The sequence below is a fragment of the Crinia signifera genome, chromosome 7, assembly GCF_055691185.1.
Source record: "Crinia signifera chromosome 7, ASM5569118v1, whole genome shotgun sequence".
Lineage (NCBI taxonomy): Eukaryota > Metazoa > Chordata > Amphibia > Anura > Myobatrachidae > Crinia > Crinia signifera.
In genome coordinates, this window is record NC_139223.1 from 183,933,493 (window position 1) to 183,956,882 (window position 23,390).

Here is a 23,390-nt window from a genome sequence, read left to right on the forward strand (position 1 = left end):
AAGCTACAGGATATCTCTGCATGTTGAGTGCTTTTACATTTAACGTGCAGTTATGCAGGTGTCAGTAACCAAGGTATTGCAATGTAAATATAAGCAGTATGCCCCCCCGCAGGCACTCACAGAGGGTCTATGTGAGTGGAGTGTAATGGCAGCAATCACAGTGAGTGGCTGTTCCATAGCGGGTACCACACTGCTAACACGCGAAGCAACTTCATTATGAAATTCTAAAAGCGTATTAATGTATGCCGACCAGTGCTAGTAATAGCCTCGCTGAGACCACAGTCTGTAAACATGTATTTTACATCCCATGAACAAGTCCGTTCCTAGTGCTAGAAGCCAGGTAGCAGGATTAGGTTGGACAGGGAAGCGGTGTTATTTGAAACCTTGTGCTATACAACCAATAATAATAATGAAATGATACTTTGCACATAGTAGGTCATGCAGCACTCTCTCTGTGGCTATGTGTTCCATGAATTCTGAGGCGATCTTTGCTCACGTCACTCATGCCCACATGTGAGAGAGACGTTGCCTGGCTTGGAATGCAGGGCCCCCCATTAAGTGGCTCAATGTGCACATTTCAAACACATTACTTGTGGAATTTTCTGGTGGTCGCAGATAAATAGTGGGGAGGAAATGTGTGTGGTTTACACAGCAAAGCATAAACTTCCTGTCTTCTTGTCTACCTGGCTCAGCCAGCACCAGGTCTGCTGGGGAGACACGGATCATCGGCTTGGAACTTTTTATTTATTTATTTATTTATTATTTTCTTTCTTTTCTTTTCTTACACTTTTTTTTTTCTTTTTGTCTTTCTTGCTGTCACTCACTCTGTCTTTGTAGCTCTTTTTCTGGACAAGGCAATCTTTTTTTTTTTTTTCTACTTTTTCTTTCTTTTTTTTCTCTTTCTTTTTTTCTTTTTCTTTCTTTGTGACTTTCTCTTTTTTTTTTTTTTTTCTCTTTTTCTCTGTGCAGAACATCCACGGCCCCTCTCCACCACACATCGCTGGCTATCACATAGATAATAATCACATATGCACTAACATGCGATTATCGAAAAGGACAGCTCTTGTGATGCGCCCGGCGATGTGTGTGTGGGTCCCCGACGGCTCTCCCCCCTTCCTGCCCGGCAGCCGCCTGCTTAGACGTCTGCAGGGTCTGCCGGGTTCCGCCTCGATTGATGGGGCTTTACTGCATATGAAAATGCAGTATTACCGCATTTTTTGTTCAGTGCATCTCGCCCTCTTTCTCTTTTTCAGGACAAGGCAATCTTGAAGCCATATACCAATCATGGTTGTTGGGTTGCTCTTTTTTTTTTTTTTCTTTCTGTCCTTTCTCTCTTTCTCTTTCGCTCTTTCTGTGAAACATGCAGTCAAGTTCCATTCATATTATACACAGTTTTCAATACTATGCAGTCTTCAGTATGAAGTAGTTACATGTTGGCCTGGCTTGGTAACTTGTTGGTAGCCTCCCACTTGATAACGGAGACGTGAGGGCTTATGGCGAGTGTGCTGTGCAGTCCATGTGGGAGTGAGCAGTACATATGGTGGCTTCATAGTGATCAGTGTTCAGAATATGTGCTATGCAGACTGTTGTTTACAGAGGAAAACCTAATTAAAAGTAGTGTTCATTCTATCACCCGCCATCTTTGAACACCCATGCAGTTCCTCTTCCCTGCCTGTGGTGTCGTTGTCTGCTGTAGTGCTTCTAGCACAGTGTGGTCTGTATTTCAGCAATGATATGCAAACCAGACCTGTGCTAGAAACACCACAGCAGACAGCGACACCCCAGGCAGGGAAGAGGAACTGCATGGGTTTTCAAAGATGGCGGGTGCTAGAATGAACACTATAAAAGCCTGTCGGATAAGTTTATGTAATGTTCTGTAATACCAGTAAATCATTGTGTAGAGTCTGTCAATTTTTGTATTCACGAATACACAGTGATTTCAGATCCTGGCTTCCAATTCTTAAACCACGCTGGTGAATGTATTATCGATTCCCAAAATAGCTGCGGTTTGTATCAACGCTAAATTGTTGTTAGAGATCTAGATATAGAAAAAGATATAGCTACATAAACCTGTAGATATGGAGAGCGATAATCTGATATGACGTCATTGGGAGAATGACACCAGGGCATCAGCCAATCCGCTCAGTATGTAACATGGCAGTCAGAGCAGATTGGCTGGTACTTAATCTCTCTCCAGTTATCATTCTCCAATTTTTAGTACCTGTCGTCGTCGTCGCCCCAACCCCCAAACTCCAATGATGGCACAGGGTGTCCAGCATATACATTCTGCTGAATGTCCAGCATATACATTCCTGTGCTTTAGGCACAATTAACTAAAGAACAGTTTTCAGGTTCTATCTAAGCTGCAGAACCTTCAGCTTTCCTCTTCTCCCTGTGATCGGCAGTGCCAGGGGAGACGGATGACGCAGATAGGTTATTCCTTTGGGTCCTGTGAACTCACCTTCTGCACATTTAATGCAGTTTTAGACACCTGAAAGCTCTGTCGTCATTCTCTCCCCTGCCTCGTAGTATCTGCACTGCCTGGGTCTCCTGTTTATATCTGGTATTTACTCAGCTTTTTTTACATGCATGTACTGTTAGCATGTTGGTCAGGATAGTGTATGTTTCACACCCTGATCTGTATAGTTCCTGTGACTTTAGTATGTGTTGCTATTATTCTTGTATATATTCACCCTCCCCATGTACTTATTATTAATAATAATAATAATAATAATAATTGTGACTCCAAGTAGTGGTAATTAGTAAGAAGGTACAGGGAGATGAGGATGGGTGTAGAGATAAGAGGGGACAGGGGGGGGGGGATGAGGGGAGGAATGGTCACTTTGTAGACTAGAGCCTTCTCAGGGTATTGGCAGACAGACTGATGGGTCCTCATCTGGGCCAAAATAAAGATGTCTGTGTCGTTCTTTTGATCATTTTTCTTTTCTGGTCCAGCCCGGTTATATTTGGCTCTGGCTTATAGTGTAGCTAGCTTAGAGCTGTGCTCAATGTACCTGGTGTTCCACAGGTTGCTATATTACATCACCTTATACAGGGCTGCTGCTGGAACTTGTCCTCCAGCAGTTCATGTGACTAGGATGATCCCAGGAGTCACCGTATTGCCTAAACAATGTGCTTCAGCCACCTGCGTTAGCGGAAATCCACTTGCAATGGTTGTGTACACGTCTCTGGTCACTGGGGTTGTGCTGCTGTGTGTAAGGAGCTGGCTACTGAAGTGCAAGGTTTTCAGGTTTTTTTTGTACAAAACATTTTAGAGCTACCTGAACGCGTGTGGATACACTCTAGATGACAACAACCAATGACCTTTAAGGTTGCTATCACTCACACTTATTCTGGTCCGTTCACAGGCCCGCATGCGTTCCCATGGGTCTGATATTTTCGCATTGCGCATATACCATTAGCATATGGGATAGCCCAGCATTTCATGGGCATTCCCATGGCTAATGGAGCCTTGACGGACATGCTGGGGGGCGGCCAGCCACCGGATGACCGCTGTCCACCCACCCCCCCTTACATATGCGTGGACCTTCCACATCTTTCAATGGTCGCTGACCATCAAAAGATGTGGGAGGGTCCCAGTGGTGTGTGAATGAATATTTATGTAAATCATCCATTCTCAGTGAGTGTGAACGTATGCACCTTGCGAATGGTAGCCCGGCGTACCACCATTAGCAAGGCAGGGTCTGGGTCACTCACATGGATGTGAATGGATGGGAATACTCTCCCCCCCCCCCATGTCATTACGGCCCTTGTTCTGATTGAGCCGGACGACTCCGTGTTTGGTCGGACGGCCGATGTTTGGTATTTGCGCATGTGCAGAGGCGTATCTGCACATGTGCGAACGCGTCGCACGTCCGGACACGGAGTGAGTTCCATGCAGAAAATGATCAGTCAGAACCATCCGAGCAGGGGGTGGAGAGGGGCGTGAAGGGCTGTTTGGGCTCATTACCATATTCGTACACCCTGCGTTTCATGGGCGTTCCCATGAAAACGCTGGGCATACGTATGGTAATGCAGCCGTGATGCACGTGTGGGGGGCGGACAGCTGACATAGCCGGATGTCAGCTGCCCGCCCATATCCCTGCTTTCATACGGAAACATGTCCGAGTGGTCTGGAGCACTCGGTGCTGCCTGACCGCTCGGTCCATCATTCCATGGTCGGCGACCATCGGAGGATGGGGGAGGTTCCCACAGATGGAGGAGGTGTTCATACGAAACATCCACTCGCGGTCCGTACGGTTGGCGTCTTACCCCGTTCGAAAGGTGTGAGCGATCTGTACGGTAGGCGGGGCTAAGAACACTCGGTTCCTGTCCGAAAATACGCATCCGTCCGAGTCAACTGGAATAAGGGCCTATGTGTTGTCTTGGAGCGGCGCATCATGTCTGCTGGCATAAAACTTGAGTTCTGCCCTACAGTATACAGCCAGTATGCACAATGGGTTTCTGTATCCTTTTCTCCCATTTCCATTCACAAGATGGTTTGCTTTGGGTCTGGTGCCTGAGGTTTAATTTTGATGTGATGTCTTTGTTATTCTACCAAACTCTGGCCGTGTGCGCTGAAACATCCTTGCTTTGGGGGATGGCTGCGACGTCCGGACCGCAGTCCACTTTTTTTTGCGTCTCTATCTTAAAAATTTAAACTTAAACAAGGTTTTATTTACATGGTTTACAAATGAGAGAAGTGATAAATGCTTTTACTTTTTAACCTCAAGTACAACCTGACTCCGGCATGTCGATATGAAGAATGCCGACAAGGTGCTCCATGAGTGACTTGCAGCTTGATCCTAACCCTCCCCACTAGTGCCTAACCCTAACTCCCATACCGCTTACCCTCCCTTCTAATTGCTTAAACTTAACACTCCCTGCAGCTTAGCCTGAAGTTTCCCCCTAGTGCTTAAACTTAACCCCCTCTTCCCCGTCCTGACTCTTAACTTTGTACTGTAGATTGGAATAGTACAAATGACCCCATATTTAACTGTCAGCCTTATTCTAGGTGGTGGTTTTTATTGCATGCTTCCTTTTTCAGAAGTGGTTTCAGATGGAGACCATAATGGTGCCTCTGGGGCCACAGGTAACGATAAACGTTCCTTTCCTGTCCCCTTGTCTTCCTGTACCGATCAGGCAGAAAACTGCTGCAGGATTCTCTTCACGGTTCTTTGTGTAATATCCACAGCTGCTCAATTACGGCATTTAACTTATCTAAAATAAAAGCCATGAATAGCCGGTAATTAACATGGAGGATTTCATTTTTTCCAGTCAGATATTTTCAGCATGGCATCATTGAAACGTCTGTCTGAAAGGAGTTTTGATTAATCAGAATTCATTGAGACGTATTTTCGGAGGAGGGCATTCATATCTTTCACCCTTTCCGTCTCCACCACTGTAGCAAGCATTATATTGTGCCCTATTGGTCTATTATTGCAAAATGTATACAGTACTGTGCAAAAGATTTAGGAAGTCGAGGGGAAAAATGCTGCAAAAGTAAGAACCAATATTTGGCGGGACCACCATTTGCCATCAAAACTGCATCAATTCTTGAAGGAACTCTGCATGGATGTTCCAGACATTGAAGACCTAACCTCAGATCTTCTGCGGGTGTAGGCATGCTCAGATCTTTCTTTTCTTGTTATCCCAGATAGACTTGATGATGCTGAGATCAGGACCTTAGATTCACTTCCAGGTCTCCTTGTTCTTCTTGATGCTGACGATAGTTTTTGTATTTTTGAGGTCATTGCCCTGCTTCAGAATGAATATGGAGCCTCACTGATGGTATTGCATGATGTACACAGATGGAGCATCCCTCTTCCTTGCAGGGGCTGGCGGTAGATTCGCCAGCAGCCAGCCCCTGCCAGCCGTCGGAAGGGGACGCAAGCACGTCCCCTTACCGCAGAGCCCCCCGCCGGTCCCCACCGATTCGCCGCCGCTGCCCGATCCCACCTCCCCGCTCCCCCCCCCCCCCCCCCAACCCTGCCCGTCTCCCTGAAGTAGAGATGGACAGATTTTGCATCCTCCGACAACAGGAAACTGGGACGCTCCCCCTTCAGTGAACAAACCGCCTTCTGTTTACAGCCAATTATTTGGCTGCTGTCATTTTGTGTTTTTTTGCACCTCTGTTCCTATGTTTTCATGCATTGTTGAGTCACTCGGGCTTGATTCCACGTTGAAGAAACAGCTTTTTGTCTACAATTATTCTGTGAAGAACATTTCTGGCCAGACTTCTTAAAAAAAATAGATGGGTGTACCTGTGTCCCAAGGGTTTCAACCAGTTCTGAGCTGATGGTATAACTGGGCATCTTCCGAGTTCGAAGAGAAGCATGATCGGGTTTTTCATCTGACGCACTTGGTTTTCTTAGCCGGCCACTACGTTTATGGTCCTCAACGTTCCCCATTTTGTTGTTGTTCTTCAAAAGTGCTTGAAAAGCGGATCTTGAAACTTAAGTCTCCAGTGTAGTCTATGCCAGCGAGAGACCTTACTGATGCAATATAACTACCTTGTGTCTTGTTGCTGTGATCACTCCACTCCATCCATGGTGTATGACCTGTGATATAACTGTTACTCCATAACTGCTGTTCCTCACCCAGTTTAAGCTTCCTACACTGATTTGGTGCTGCTGTATCTGTTTGTGTTTCTGTGTGTGTTTCTGTGATTATCACCTGTTTGGTATGATTGGGCAACCCTTTGAGTGTCAAGTGAGTTTGTCAAAATAGGTGTGAAAATTCCAAACAAACATTTTTATTCATCCTAATGACCTGCATTGTTTACCTTTATAGGACAAATAATCTTTTTTTTACGCAACATTTTTTTTATTTGGATTTATACAACAAATGTGAGCAACGCTGGCATTTTTAGCGGATATTTTGAACATGTCTCACAGATGTTGGCGCTCAAATGGTTAATATAAAATTGACACCTGACTATAAGCCTACAAAATATAAAGTGTACCTAGAAGCATTGATGTTGTTTTGAAAGGGTAGTCAAACCAAATATTGATTTAATTTAAGCTGTGGACACATTTTTCGATTCTGGCAATCGATTTTGACTATATAATCAAAACTCGAATAGAAAGTTAGACCAAATACATTCCTACATGTGAGACAGTATTGTCTGTGCGATTCTGGCTAAGGCCAAATTACAGGATCGTCTAAATCTAAAGTACATCTAATGGTGCCCATACATAGGTGCGATTGTATGCGATATCGTGTTAAGATTTCACTTGAAGCTCCTTGTGCGATAAATCGCACCTGAAGTGCTTTTTCCCTTCATTTGATGTGCAAACAATCATGTGATAAATTGCATGCCCCATGTGACCTGAAATCGGTTCATGGAATGAGGGCTGGGCTTTCTGGGGTACAACCATTCAAAACCGCACATTGTGATATATTGCATGTGTTTTAAAATCACATGCAATCGCACATGTGATGCGATACATATTATGTGCAGCACATAATATCTTGAGATGCAAGATTCGACCAGCGTGCCCGCGCATTGTGTTGGGTGGCACATGCGATTTGTCGAAATTGTATGATTGTCACAAGTGTATGGGCACCATAAAGTGCAGTTAGCCAAAATCGAAATAGTCAATATTGGACAGTCAAAATCGAATGAAACCTAAATCGCACCGTGTGGCCACACCTTTAAGGCCCCCATACACTATGCGATTTGGTCCCGATTTCACCCGATTCAGATGGATCGTGCAATGAAATCGGGCCAAATCGCAGGTATAGACACCCGGTCCGACCCAATGCGCGGTCCCTTGCGCATCGGGTCAGAGTCGGGAGGTCGGACCGGCTGCACATAAGATTTGCTACATCTTATGTGCAGCCGGGCAGGGGACACAGGCGGCGGATGCTGGCGAGGGAGATGGGCAGGGGGAGCCGGAGCAGGGAGCTGTCAATGCTCCGTCCGGTGGAGGGAGCAGGGGGGGGGGACGCTTGTAGCGCAGAGGCAGCGAACGCTGCGGGGAACACAGGCAGCAGTAACGTAGAGTAACGTAGAGGCAGGCAGGGGGAGCCGGGAGCTGTCAGCGCTGGAAAAAAAAAAAAGCCCATACAATGAATGGGCAGACTGTGATTGGCTGAGCGCTCTCTCAGCCAGTCAGCAGTTGGCTGAGAGAGCACTCAGCCAATCACAGGCCGCCCATTCATTGTATGGGCTTTTTTTTTCTTCAGCGCTGACAGCTCCCGGCTCCCCCTGCCTGCCTCTACGTTACTGCTGCCTGTGTCCCCCGCAGCGTCCGCTGCCTCTGCGCTACTAGCAGCGCCCCCCAGCCACCTCGCAGTGTCCTCCACCCGCCACCTGGATGTCCCTTGCCCCCCCTGCTCCCTCCACCTTGTAGCTCCCCGGGAGTTGCAAATGATACATCGCATGTGATGTATCATTTGCAAAACTTGGCACATCAGCGCCTAATCGTGTGTCCCCCTCCCGGGGTGCTGCAGGGGGAAATCAGATCCGACTTGTCCTTAGGTCAAGTCGGACTAATGTATGGGGGCCTTTACACTTGTCCAACAAGTTAAACCTGATTGACTATAGATTTATCCTATGTGCAGGAGTATCAATCTCTTGGTTATACCCAATGGCAAGGTATTGTGCATTGGGTCCTACACATCAGGCACATAAGATTTTGCCAGACAGGCACATCAGATTTTGTCAGATAAATTGACCCAATCCACCTGAATTGGGTCAAATCTGACAAAATCCCTTTAGATTTATTTTCTGTTTACTTTTTATTGTTTTTATTGATGAAAATAAACTATTAACACTTCTATTCTTGAAAACATTCTTAAGGGCCCCTTACATTATAGAACGATATATCTGATGCTGAAATTGGATGCAATTTCCCTTGAACTCCCACTGGACCTTCCCGGGATTGATTGCATCACTTTGGTGTCATTTTGTGCATGCAATTTGGTCCAATATATTGTATGAGATTTATCTGGCCAAATTGCATGTGTACTGTACTTTATACGATATATCGCATGCGCCAAAAGCACTCCATTTTCCATCCGATTCCGACAAATCACCGGTGCGGGCCGACCAACCTAGAGGCTCCCATCCGACTCTCACGGGACTGTGCATCGGATCGGATGGAAAACACAAACGATGTGGCACTTTTCAGATGATATATATCGCCATCAAACAGCGAAATAAAGCAAAATCATTCTAATGTACGGGGGCCTTTAATCCCCATACATATGGGGTGACGGGGACCCTAAGCTGCCAAGCGCACATCACGGCACACATGCGATGCACCTGCAATTGGAATGCATATAGGCAAAACACTGCGATCTAAGCAGGATAGACATTGCTTGCACTGTCTCTGTGTGGGCGATAGTGATGCGTGGGACCGCGCATCACCATAGGATGTACGCACCAAGCGATCCATGCTTAATTTCTATTTTTGGTACTCTTTACCTAGAACGGCGCCGCCGATCAAAATCGTGGTCATCGCGGGTAAAAATCGCGGTAATCGCGGGCATCGCGGGTAAAATTGGATGGTCGCGATGCCCGCGATTACCGCGATCACCGCGATTTTCCCATAGGAAACAATGTTAAAAAGCCTGATTGACCGCGATTTGACACTTAAATGCCTCAATGGACCCGATTTTGGCATATAAATCAATGTAAAATGGGCCACACAGCCCAAATAGGGCCAATGAACCGTTAAATGTCCCCCCAAATTTTTAACGCCACCCCACGATCCACGCCAACCCGAAGCGTGGCGAGCGCAGCGAGCCCGCGAGGGGCGGCGGTACGCGTCCTCCGACCTTTTCATGCCCTACTATCCACGTCGGCGTGGTGTGAGAATATAATAGTGTGGCGAGCGCAGCGAGCCACCGAGCCCGAAGCGTGGCGAGCGCAGCGAGCCCCGCGAGGGGACGCGGATACCTTCACAGGTAGACGCGTCCCCTCGCGAGCTTCACAGGTGTCCGGGTCGCCACGGACACCTGTGAAGCCCGCGAGGGGACGCGTCTACCTGTGAAGGTATCCGCGTCCCCTCGCGGGGCTCGCTGCGCTCGCCACGCTTCGGGCTCGGTGGCTCGCTGCGCTCGCCACACTATTATATTCTCACACCACGCCGACGTGGATAGTAGGGCATGAAAAGGTCGGAGGACGCGTACCGCCGCCCCTCGCGGGCTCGCTGCGCTCGCCACGCTTCGGGTTGGCGTGGATCGTGGGGTGGCGTTAAAAATTTGGGGGGACATTTAAGGGTTAATGGGCTCTGTGGCCCATTTAACATTGATTCCTATGGCCAAATCGGGTTGATTGAGCCATTTAACACTAAAATCGGGTCCATCGCGACTTTTAACATTGTTCCCTATGGGAAATCGTGAGCATCGCGTCGCGGGCATCGCGGGTGCGTTTATGTGCGGCCGCGACGCGACCGACACGATTTTTATGTTTTACATTGATTTCAATGGCAAATCGCGGGCATCGCGTCGGTCGCGTCGCGGCCATACATTAATGTACCCGCGATGCCCGCGACGGGCGCCGCACTAAGTAAAGAGTACCCTATTTTTATTTATTTACTCAGTGTTCTTAGAAATGGGGCTTAAATCACCCCGTGTGTATGCCCCTTTACCGTGCAGCATTTTTTCCATATGTGCTTTGCACAGTATTGCTTGTGTGTGTATGTGTATAATAAATATACGCACGCACACACACACACATATGCACACAGAAAATTTCCTCTTTCATATTCCATGATGAAGTTGATGTTCAACGAAACCTGAGGCTGCTTCTTCTTACCAATTTAAATATCTTGTACTTATCCCCCTGTATTCATTTGATAACCTTGCATTGGAACATTTCCATGAACCACTTTCTAATCACGTGTATTCATTATTTAATTTTTAAATGCTATACTCTAATTGGCTGTGGGACTTTTTACGGTGTATATGTTGCTTGGTTCTAATTTCAGATGTAAATGTGATGTTTATACTTGGATAGCTCAAATAAGATCCTTACACATGGAGCAATATATTGCTCGGTGTCCCAATTTCATCAGCAACCACAGATAATCGCTGATGAAAATGAGAAACTGCTGGGGAAGGGCGCTCCTGGTGACCGCCCCACCCAACCATATCGCCAGCGATTATTTCTAAAATCGCACCGTGTGCACAGGACTTTACTGCTGGTTTGAAATGTTTTTTTTTTTCTTTTTTTCTTTACTTACGATTACTTTTTTAAATGTTGGCCCATTTTGATGTATTGATTTTTACACTAGAACAACTTTTCTTGTTTCTGTGTATTTACATATGTGGATATAAAAGTCATTGGCATTTTATAATGCTATTTCCTGGCAATACCACCTGGTGGTAGACTCATTTGGTGATGGGGACATACTATTCAAGGGTCAACAATGTTCCGCTTCTACATTAAACCCAACAGCTGTGTGTTTTTATTTACAATTTAAAGCATTACTGACTTCTAGGGTCATAGTATTTCCTGTAGCTTATGAAGACTGACTGACAGCACAGCATTACAAATGTCAGTGTCACCAAGCCGAAATGTAAAGTCAGTGCAAGGGAAGTGTCCTTTAAATTCATTCATTGTCTGATGGGTCACTGGTTCTAGTACAGATGTCTGTTATTGCAATAGGAAGTGTCATACTTTCTTAGTGTACACTCCAGGATTTTTGTTCACAGGGAGTGGACCACCGATGAGGGCACATTTTAATTTTGAAGGGCAACATTTTTGATGCAACGCTAAAACTTATGTATACAGAAATATATACATCCATACTAAACATTCATTTTTTTTCAGAATACATACTGTAATATAATGCCCCCAGTTCATGTTGTGCCATACATACTGCCCAAAATTCAAATGCCATTCAATAATACTTCAATTCATGTTCTGCTAGACAATATTGCCAATTCACAGTATGCCGCACAATAGTGCTTCTTATTTATATTATACCTCACAATATTGACCATTATTCTTTTTATGCCACTTAGTAGTGTCCATTATATACTTTATGCCACATAATAGTGTCCCTTGTTTACTTTATGCCACATAGTAGTGTCCTATATTTACTTTATGCCACTTACTAGGGCAGATGTATGAACCAGCATTAAGTGCAGAAATGCACTTAATGCTGATTACGTTTAGCCTAATGCATTATTAGCGCACCTAACGTGCACTAGTGACAGCCCGCCGAGTTACGCTCGGCGGGGCTGTCCCCAATAAACCCCCCCACAATGTTTAGCCCAGGGCTAGCGTTGTCCTATCCCCCACTGCAGGGACAATGCTAGCCCTGCTCCTGGCTTGGGCTGCGCTGGAGATCTCGCAGTTTTAGCTATATCTCGCCCATGCCCCTTAGAGCTGGCTGGGGGAGGGAAAGCGCACTGTGCAGAACACTGGGGGGGGGGGGGGGGGGGGGCGTTAAGGAGCCGTTAACACTGGGCATAATGGCTCTCCTTAACGGCTTGATGGGTGTGTGTGTTAATACATCTCCCCATAACGGGTGCCCGCTTCTCCTCGTTCTGCAGGAGAAGCGGGACCCATTATTTAAAACACGTCATAGGGTTATTGATACATCTGCCTCAGTGTCCCTTATTGACTAATTTGCACCAGGTATATGTAGGATAAGTTATTACCCATTAACCAATGTGGTTCATAACTTAAAATGTAATGCTGAGACAAGTGATATCATTATACTGTTGGTGAAATTCAGGGCTTATCTGAACGCAGTTTAGCAGCCGCACTCTAAAGAACGAAATGAGAAAAAACATATGATGTAATAAGATTTTATTAAAGGATGGAGTACTGGAGGCAGCGCAGAGTATTTGAGGCAACGCTGTTTGCTGCGGCATCCCGGAGTCGGCGCTAAGTCCTGGTCACATGCTGACTACAAGGTGTGACTAGAAGGGCAGGTTAATGTGACCGCGGCCCATGATGATGGAGGACACCTCTGTAGTGTTTCACACTATGTCACCCCGATACCTTGTGCTCTTTGTAGGACAATATATGTGCATGAATAATATCGCCATCGCTGTCAGCACCGCTGCCATGGAGAGGGTGATTATGACGCAGAATGGCAGACTCGTCATTACCTTGTCCTTAAAGCGCTCCATAATAGTGATGATCTCCGGCTCCTGCTGTTCAATATGTTCAAGCTGTGGCTCAGGACTGGCCTCTGAATGCAGGGCATCATTGAAGATCTCCTCCAGCTCCGAGTATTCTATGTCACGACTCCAGGTCACATTGAGGAAATAAAACATCTGCGCTATTAGGAAATGGTCCTCGTCTTGTATTTGGCAGGCATATGTCCCCTCGTGGTATCTACGGGTTGGCTTAATATGGATGTGCAGGTCTTGTCCTGTGAATATGGTTTTAGCATAACTGATGTCTGCCACCCTGATGTTCCGCGCAAACTTCCATGTGACTGTTATCCCGGGGGGGAGGGGAAAAGGCGGAGTGCAGAAAATGTAGGTCTCAGCGGGTTCCATGGTGTAGATGTCTTTCAGCGGACACTGTGCAGGAGCCTGGCATTCCTGCACTGAGCACTCGTCACAACGAAACAGCTGTGCCGCTTTCTGTCTCCCACAGACGCTTATACATTTCTTAGCCGGGTTCTTTGCTGCAATCGCTTTCACGTCCATTATGTACTCCTTCATCTTCTGGTCAAATGCCGCAGTCCAGTCCTTAGCAGGGAGCGATGAATTGATCCCTGTGACTGCTTTACCAAAGCCTCCTAGATGGTCTCTGATGTTGGTCATCTGTGAAAGCGGAATAACGAGGGCGTCCATAGGTAGAAATCCTCTCGTTAATTTTGCCAGGCATTCTAGGGCCTCCATCTTGCCTATGGAGATGGCATACTGACAGATGCCCGCCCTGTCCTTACTCGTCCTCAGACAAGTGTAGCAGCTACTACTCAGCTCCACACCACAGATGAGATATAGGGTGCAGAGCAGCAGCAGGCTGCGCTGTGCTGCCATGGTGTCCGGCAGCACAGAAGAAAGTAGTAATAATATACTATAAACGCTTATAACACTGAGGTTATAATTATTCTGGGGTTTGCTTCCTATTCAGTCGGCTTCCCAAACAGATATGAGTCTCCCTAGCTTGTATGTCTCCTCAAGTTGTAGAACTTGTGTGATGTCACAATGGCTTTGTCACATGTCCTGTTGTAGAGGCATGGCTGGTAACAGGACATGTGACAAAGCCATTGTGACATCACACAAGTTCTACAACTTGAGGAGACATACAAGCTAGGGAGACTCATATCTGTTTGGGAAGCCGACTGAATAGGAAGCAAACCCCAGGATAATTATAACCTCAGTGTTATAAGCGTTTATAGTATATTATTACTACTTTCTTCGGTACTTATGTAGTAACTGGGCTGCCGATTTTTTGATTGTATGCCTTAAGTTAAGGCATACAATCAGATGCGATGCGATGCGATATCGCATCGCATCGCATCCGATATCGCATCCGATATCGGATGCGATGACCCGATTTTTCCATAGGAATCAATGTTAAAATGATTCCTATGGAAAAATGGGTCCTTTTCATACCCCTACTATCCAAGTGGGCATGGAGTTGGATATAAACCTGTGGCGAGCGTAGCGAGCCACCGAGCCCGAAGCGTGGCGAGCGAAGCGAGCCCCGCGAGGGGACGGTATTCGTCCCCTCGCGGGGCTCGCTTCGCTCGCCACGCTTCGGGCTCGGTGGCTCGCTACGCTCGCCACAGGTTTATATCCAACTCCATGCCCACTTGGATAGTAGGGGTATGAAAAGGACCCATTTTTCCCATTGAATTCCATGTTAAAATGGACTCAGTCCATTTTAACATTGATTCCTATGGAAAAATCGGGTCATCGCATCGCATCGCATCGCATCGAATCGCATGGTCGCATGCGATGCGATGCGATCTCCCGATCCGACCCGATTTAGAAATCGGCAGCCCAGTTACTACATAAGTACCCTTTCTTCTGTGCTGCCGGACACCATGGCAGCACAGCGCAGCCTGCTGCTGCTCTGCACCCTATATCTCATCTGTGGTGTGGAGCTGAGTAGTAGCTGCTACACTTGTCTGAGGACGAGTAAGGACAGGGCGGGCATCTGTCAGTATGCCATCTCCATAGGCAAGATGGAGGCCCTAGAATGCCTGGCAAAATTAACGAGAGGATTTCTACCTATGGACGCCCTCGTTATTCCGCTTTCACAGATGACCAACATCAGAGACCATCTAGGAGGCTTTGGTAAAGCAGTCACAGGGATCAATTCATCGCTCCCTGCTAAGGACTGGACTGCGGCATTTGACCAGAAGATGAAGGAGTACATAATGGACGTGAAAGCGATTGCAGCAAAGAACCCGGCTAAGAAATGTATAAGCGTCTGCGGGAGACAGAAAGCGGCACAGCTGTTTCGTTGTGACGAGTGCTCAGTGCAGGAATGCCAGGCTCCTGCACAGTGTCCGCTGAAAGACATCTACACCATGGAACCCGCTGAGACCTACATATTCTGCACTCCGCCTTTTCCCCTCCCCTCCGGGATAACAGTCACATGGAAGTTTGCGCGGAACATCAGGGTGGCAGACATCAGTTATGCTAAAACCATATTCACAGGACAAGACCTGCACATCCATATTAAGCCAACCCGTAGATACCACGAGGGGACATATGCCTGCCAAATACAAGACGAGGACCATTTCCTAATAGCGCAGATGTTTTATTTCCTCAATGTGACCTGGAGTCGTGACATAGAATACTCGGAGCTGGAGGAGATCTTCAATGATGCCCTGCATTCAGAGGCCAGTCCTGAGCCACAGCTTGAACATATTGAACAGCAGGAGCCGGAGATCATCACTATTATGGAGCGCTTTAAGGACAAGGTAATGACGAGTATGCCATTCTGCGTCATAATCACCCTCTCCATGGCAGCGGTGCTGACAGCGATGGCGATATTATTCATGCACATATATTGTCCTACAAAGAGCACAAGGTATCGGGGTGACATAGTGTGAAACACTACAGAGGTGTCCTCCATCATCATGGGCCGCGGTCACATTAACCTGCCCTTCTAGTCACACCTTGTAGTCAGCATGTGACCAGGACTTAGCGCCGACTCCGGGATGCCGCAGCAAACAGCGTTGCCTCAAATACTCTGCGCTGCCTCCAGTACTCCATCCTTTAATAAAATCTTGTTACATCATATGTTTTTTCTCATTTCGTTCTTTAGAGTGCGGCTGCTAAACTGCGTTCAGATAAGCCCTGAATTTCACCAACAGTATAATGATATCACTTGTCTCAGCATTACATTTTAAGTTATGAACCACATTGGTTAATGGGTAATAACTTATCCTACATATACCTGGTGCAAATTAGTCAATAAGGGACACTGAGGCAGATGTATCAATAACCCTATGACGTGTTTTAAATAATGGGTCCCGCTTCTCCTGCAGAACGAGGAGAAGCGGGCACCCGTTATGGGGAGATGTATTAACACACACACCCATCAAGCCGTTAAGGAGAGCCATTATGCCCAGTCTTAACGCCCCCCCCCCCCAGTGTTCTGCACAGTGCGCTTTCCCTCCCCCAGCCAGCTCTAAGGGGCATGGGCGAGATATAGCTAAAACTGCGAGATCTCCAGCGCAGCCCAAGCCAGGAGCAGGGCTAGCATTGTCCCTGCAGTGGGGGATAGGACAACGCTAGCCCTGGGCTAAACATTGTGGGGGGGTTTATTGGGGACAGCCCCGCCGAGCGTAACTCGGCGGGCTGTCACTAGTGCACGTTAGGTGCGCTAGTGATGCATTAGGCTAAACGTAATCAGCATTAAGTGCATTTCTGCACTTAATGCTGGTTCATACATCTGCCCTAGTAAGTGGCATAAAGTAATCAGACCTTATTTCTTTTCTGAAGATATTTTCAGTTCGTTCTATGCTTATTTTGCTATTAATATCTTGCAGAACATCCCCGTTGGTATGGTCGCCAACTGTCCGCACTGAAGGTGCCCATACACTAGTAAGATTTATCTTCAGATCTGGCTGGTTGGAACAAAAACATGGTTATGGATAAGTGATAGTTTGTCAGTTTTCCAGCATTTCCAAGCAAATGTCATTTGCTCTCATCCATAACCATGTTTTGGTTCCAACCAGCCAGATCTGAAGATAAATCTGCATGTGTATGGCCACCTAAAGATCTTGCTGTGAGATTCATGGTAAATACGGGTGGAAGATGATCAGAATTTGCTCATCAGAATCCTGTTGTGTATTAGTCATATATGTACATTACCATGATCGTGTGTCGCTGCAACAAAATACCATGCTTAGTTTTCATGTGTTTTTGGGTTCACATTGGCTGTAGGTGGGGTCCGAGGATGGGGTTGATACCCCCGGAACGTTACCTGCAAATACAGAATGTTTATTGCAGTTGTCCGTCTCTGAGTGCCATTTGTTCCTATGTTGGGAATTGGATTTGCTATTATTTTTATTCTGGCACCTTAGCAAGTTAAACAGTGAACACCAGCAGAATTGGACATTAAAATCACTATTTGTAAAAGACGGGGCTGGTTTTAGTACCAACAAGCAGTCACAGAAACAAAATAATAGGGAACACTGTATGCCTGGACATTGTTCTACTAAAGGCCCATACACACTGAGCGACTTTGAGCTGAAATCCGGTCAAAACAGCAAGTTTGTGCGGCTTTCTGCTCAAAGCCGCCCAGTGTGTATGGCCCGACGGTGAGCTGTGAGCACTGCTGCACTCTACCGCATCATCGCCGGAAAAGCCGCTCATCTGCTGGTATTAACAGCAGATGAGCGGCTTTGTGGACGGCTTTGCATAGCGCTGCACTATACAAAACCGTCCACCCACTGCTGACGTCGCCGGGCAGGGGGAAAGCCGCTCAGTGTGTATGCACTGAGTGGCTTTCCCCCACGTCCATGTCCATACACGCTGTGTATAATCGCCCAGTTTGTATGCACCTTTAGGCACAGCAACGGCCGCACCATCGAGACTCCGTCTGACTTTGTCTTCCTACCACATGTGATGCATTTCAGCCCCCCATTACCTCCCAGTCACCGACCAGGAATGCCCCTCACTTTTCTGCTATCCTGCATCTAAATTCAATCTGTACCTCCTATATAAGTGGTTCCCAAACTATTTTGCTCTGGGACCACATTATAAAATAGAAAAATATTACAGGAACTCAGCAAATTACCTCAGAATGGTCACCACATGCATGGCGGCATTTCGGATACGCAAAATTATCCGAGGAGTCTGAAGTAACAGACAATCAAACTGATTTTTCAGACTCTTTGGATCACTGGCTGAGTGATTAGAGAAGTCCTCTGCCTGACGGTCAGCAACATGGAGTTGTCACCCCATGCTGAGATGGTCGTGACCCACTTTAGGGTCAGGACCCACAGTTTGAGAACCGCTGATCTATTATCTTATAGAGGGCTCTAAATAAATAAAGAGTAAAATCTGATGCTGGGGCAACTTCCCATTTTCGGTAGAACTCCCGTCCCGAGAATCTAAACCTCCCGCTTTGACGTGAAAAATAGACGCCCAAAAGCAATTGAAAGTGTTGTTATGGAAAGTGCCTGAAGTGTGTGCGGCCAGTGTTATCCTGCTATCCATGTTGTAGCCATAAGTGGTGGCATCTGACGCTGATTGTTACTGAAATCCAGTCCCAGACAAAGAAGCAGCCTGCTGTTCTCTAGCACTGGGCGCTCTGTGGCATTCCTAGTGCGTGCCCACCGGAGATTTATACACGCAGCATTCTGATAAAAATAGAAAAGCTGCAGTTTTATTTTTGGGATATACGCGTGTTTTCTGTGTACGGGGAGGGTGGTCCCCTTCTCCCATCTATCGAATGCCAGCTGTGCCCTGTATGTGAAATTATTTCTGTGCATTACAAAGCAGGTTGTATTTTGATGCAAGGCCTATTAAAATGCCGTGACGGCGCACGTGATGTCCAGTCTGTGGGGAAGGCTATAAATAGCTCTGGCTGAGAAGCAGAGCTGGAGGAGCTTCCGCCAGAGTGATGCAGAGATTACAGCCTGCACAAAGCTAGGTTATAGCTGTGCAGCCAGGCCAGCGCCTACAGGGGCTTTTGTGCAGGAGACAGGTGCTTTCAGATTTGTAGTCACCCTCTTTGTATCTTCCCCTGTCGCATCAGCAGTTGGTGTTTAAGATGCAGCTACAGGCTTCATGTTTTCGTAATCATGTTCTCTTTTATTTTTTTTATTATACCCTTTATTTTATTACAATAAAGTGACATATATGTACATCAGAATCAGCTTTATTATCCAGGTATACTCGTGTATACTAGGATTTGGATTTATGTTGCTGTGCAACAGCCAGGGTGGGAACAAGTAAAAACATTCACAGTACAAATATACTGTATATACCACACGACAGTAGTGTTCACTCTAGGATGGAGACCGGGCAGGGCGCCGGGGGGCGGACCGGGCCACAGCTGGGGGCGGTCCCGGGCCGCCGGCGTCATCAAAGGGGCGTGCCCAGGTCACCAGCGTCATCAAAGGAGCGTGCCTGGGCCACCGGCGTCGTCAAAGGGGCGTGCCCGGGCCGCCGGCGTCGTCAAAGGGGCGTGCCCGGGCCGCCGGCGTCATCAAAGGGGCGTGCCCGGGCCGCCGGCGTTGTCAAAGGGGGTGGGACCGGCCCCTCCGAAGTCATTATGCTGCCGGGAAGCGCCGGGCATCGCCGTCTACGGCGACGCTGGGCTTCCCCGTGAGGCTGTTTTAGTGGGTCGCTGCGAGAGGGGCAGGGCGCATTTTGCCCTTTAAAAATCGGGCAGGGCGCTAAAACAGCCTAGCGGGAACACTACGACAGTGAAGACACAGGGCACACATTTTGGCTAGCGGCACAGTTCCTAGGCAGCCATCAGCGGCTCCATCTTTGATCATTGCTACTCACAGCACAGGGCAGCAGTAAAAGGGCTCAACAGGTTATGGTATAAATCAGTGGTTCTTAAACTCTGTCCTCACACAGTTCACATTTTCCAGGTCACCCGACAGATGCACTCATTACTGACTGACACATTTTAAAGACCCACAGGTGGAGCTAATTATTTCACTTAATTCTGTGATGAGGCCTGGAAAACATGCACTGTGTGGGGTCCTAAGGACCGACTTTGAGATCCTGTGGTATAGATCAGTGGTTGTCAACCTCGGTCCTCGGGGACCCCCAACAATGCACGTTTTGCAGGTCTCCTCACAGAATCACAGGTGATATAATTAGCTCCACCTGTGCCAGTGACTGACAAGAGCACCTATGTATCTGTGAGGTGACCTGGAAAACGTGCTCCGTTGGGGGTCCCTGAGGACCGGGGTTGAGAACCACTGGTATAGATGATAGACAATGGCTTGTTGGGCGGTAAGTAGGTCTACGCCTAAAAAGAGTCAAAATACCTTATGTTGACACAGGCAAAGTCACCAGTTAAAAGGTCGACTGAGTTTTTCATGATTTTTTGGTGTCTATGTAACCATATTTCGACATGGACAATATATATATATATATATATATATATATATATATATATATATATATATATGCACATGCACACCGCATCCCCTTGCATGGCTCACTATTATATTCTTACTCTATGCCCTCTTGGATAGTAAAGTATGAAAAAACCACCTTTAAATACAAAAATCTCAAGTCGACCTTGCCTTTGTCGACCATAAGGTTATGTCGTCCTTTGGGCAGTGTCTCAAAGATATGTCGGCCCAGTGACTGTCCCATCTAGACATTGTCTGTCCACTGACTGCATACCTGCCAGCCCAATGTTACTTTAACTCCGTGTTCAAAATGAATCAATTCATAGAGATTACATTTGGGTTTTCAGGTGTTTGATAGACCGAAGCAATCGATCAGTGTCGCAGACACTTTTTAATTACCATTTATAAAGTGTCGGCGCAGCTATCATGGCTCTACTACTGGGGTCTGAACGGTCTCGGACCAAATACATGTAGGCACTCTTCCTGACTACATGCTGCCTTCTGCAGTGGGATTTGCCTGGGACATACTCTGGAATCTGAGTTCTGTTGGGAAAGAACCTTTCTCGGCTGTATCAGCGCTAAGTTTTACCTCTAGTCCAGTGGTTCCCAAACTGTGTGCCGTGGCTCCCTGGGGTGCCTCGGGACACTTGCAGGGGTGCCCCGGGTTGGTGGTCCAGGACCAATTCAAAAGATTTATGATCAATTATTTATGGACAAAACCAGTGATGGTTGTTGCCAATCATAAAGTATGTGTACAAACAGAAGCAAATCCTACCCTTTACCACATAAAAGAACCTAAGAATTACATATAAACACAATCTACTTCATTTTATATGTATTTTTCTGCATTTTTTTGGGCCCTAGGGGTGCCCTGGAAAAATTCTGATACTCTAGGGTGCCGTGATTCAAAAAAGATTGGGAACCCCTGCTCTAGTCACAAACTGGTGAAATGTACACAATTGCCTGCGGAGTGATCTGGTTGTAGGCTGCTAGTTTTGTTGCATATAGGTATGTGGTCACACAAAGTACCAGAATAGTTTCAAGAGTGTTTCGCTTTTGTCAACAGAATGAGTTTGTGTGTAAAGCGACAAAGGAGTAGAAGGGGTCACGGGGCCTAGACACTGAGGCTTCAGCTCTGACAGTAGTGTTGTCATAGTACCGGGGCCAGGCTTGCTGTAGCTGGGATACAAGACCGTTGCCCCAGGCATGCATTTTAGCAAGTTTGTATGATAATAGGCACAATTTGGTCATCTCTAGGACGAAGTATTGTGGGTTAGGGTGAAGTGGGTGTTTAATAAACTTTGCCATTGTGAGGGTAGATAGACGTAGAGGGCATAGTTCAAAAAGGTTGTCATTTTGTGTCATGAGTAGGAATTCCATTGATTTTTATTTGATTTTAGAAACATTTTTAACAATGATAAGTAGCCAATCAGGAGTAAGCAGCCGTCAATGGGCTCCTGCTTGACATCTTTTTATCGGGACTGGAATTGCTTACTCCTGTACATGGAGGCCCCCACGCTCAGCAATTATGACCACCTGACACTTTAGTGTAGTGTGTACATAATTTCCATTAGGTAGGGATTGGCGGGGGGGGGGGGGAGGTATACCTGGAAACCTACTAATGGCCTGTACCCGTTTGTGGGAGCGTGACCTCTGACGGAATCTGGAGCATTGTTTTCTTGTCTTGTTCTTAGCCGCTAGCCTAGGAATTTTGGTCTCTTCCTTCTATTGGGAGATGTGTTTTTGTTTTGGTTGTTTAGGGGTTAATACATGTGACCCCTGTTCAGCGAGAAATGTGAACCCTTTACAGCTTTCTCAGTCTGGGCTGGCATAGCTACATGTTAGGACTTGTTACATAATAAGTTGTGACCCCCAAACTCTCCTACCCTTCAATTAGAATCCCATTGTCCTTGCCACTGCACTGACATCCCTTATTCCAGCAAGGTTCTATGGCGCCTTTCTCTGATCACACATTAAGGTCTCGCTCCAGATATGTTAATGCCTCCAGAAGTCTTGTGATCCATAAGCTGCCCTTACAGCTCTGCTTTATACGTGTAGGCCCACAGAAGTCATTTGTCTTCTGACGTGTATATATAATATAGGCTCTTATAAATGAATAGATTAGTGTTCCCTGCATGGAGCTGAATAGGTTGTCCCTGATCATCCTCTGAACCTCATGACACTCGGCATTTAAATGGCCGGAGTAATGAGCTTCTGACTTGCGCTGAATGAAACTGCCTTTCCCACAGGACCGTGTCAGTTGCAGCACCTCCGCCCGTAGCTTTATTTCATCCCTCTCCTTTGCACAGGATTTTTTTTTTCTGTAAAGAGCTGTCTGTGAAGTCCTGGGAACTGCGCGCTCTCCTTGCTCTGCGTGCTCCTGCATTTTAATCTGTCGGCTCCCTGCGCCGTCTCCTTCTGAGCTATTTATAGCCTCCGCCTCCTGGGTTTTTTATTCCAGTCGGCAGCTGCACCGTATTGTCATCTAACTGCCCCAGAATGAATAGCCTTTTCTGCTGCTTTCCCCCCCCTCCTCCCAGAAGACTCTCATTTATCACCGGTTCTCCTCTCTAGATTCAAAACGGAGAAGCTTTTTTATTAATTCAAATAAGGCAGGTGTTCCACAGGGACTGCATGAATAGCACATACTGAATCCACACAGACATAAGATGGGGGCTTTTACCGCTCCCCTCAGTTCTCTGTGCTCCCTAACGAGACCTGAAACGGGGAACGTTTGCTTTTCCCTTGCAGCACAGGCATCCGATGGGATCTGCTCGGAGACCTCTGTAAGTCATCCGCTCGGGGTCCTCTCTCCCCGGACCGACTGGGCATACTCTCACACAGACAGGGTTTGCTCACACTCCCATACGCTGTCCTCAGTCATCCATTTTCTTTTCT

General features: G+C 46.8%; 1 protein-coding gene across 5 annotated transcripts in view; it reads left to right on the plus strand.

The window, feature by feature from the left end:
* The window catches only part of HDAC4 (histone deacetylase 4), a 147,217-nt gene that overhangs the window by 75,878 nt on the left and 47,949 nt on the right, over positions 1-23,390 (plus strand). The window contains exon 1 of one of the 5 annotated variants that reach the window (XM_083154612.1): positions 22,850-23,104. The exons of 3 other annotated variants lie outside the window; for them this stretch is intronic. The gene's annotated coding sequence lies outside the window, so the exon portion shown is untranslated. Of the gene's footprint in view, positions 1-22,849; positions 23,105-23,134; positions 23,279-23,390 lie in introns of those variants that run through there. One more of the 5 variants, XM_083154613.1, reaches the window with a different exon arrangement.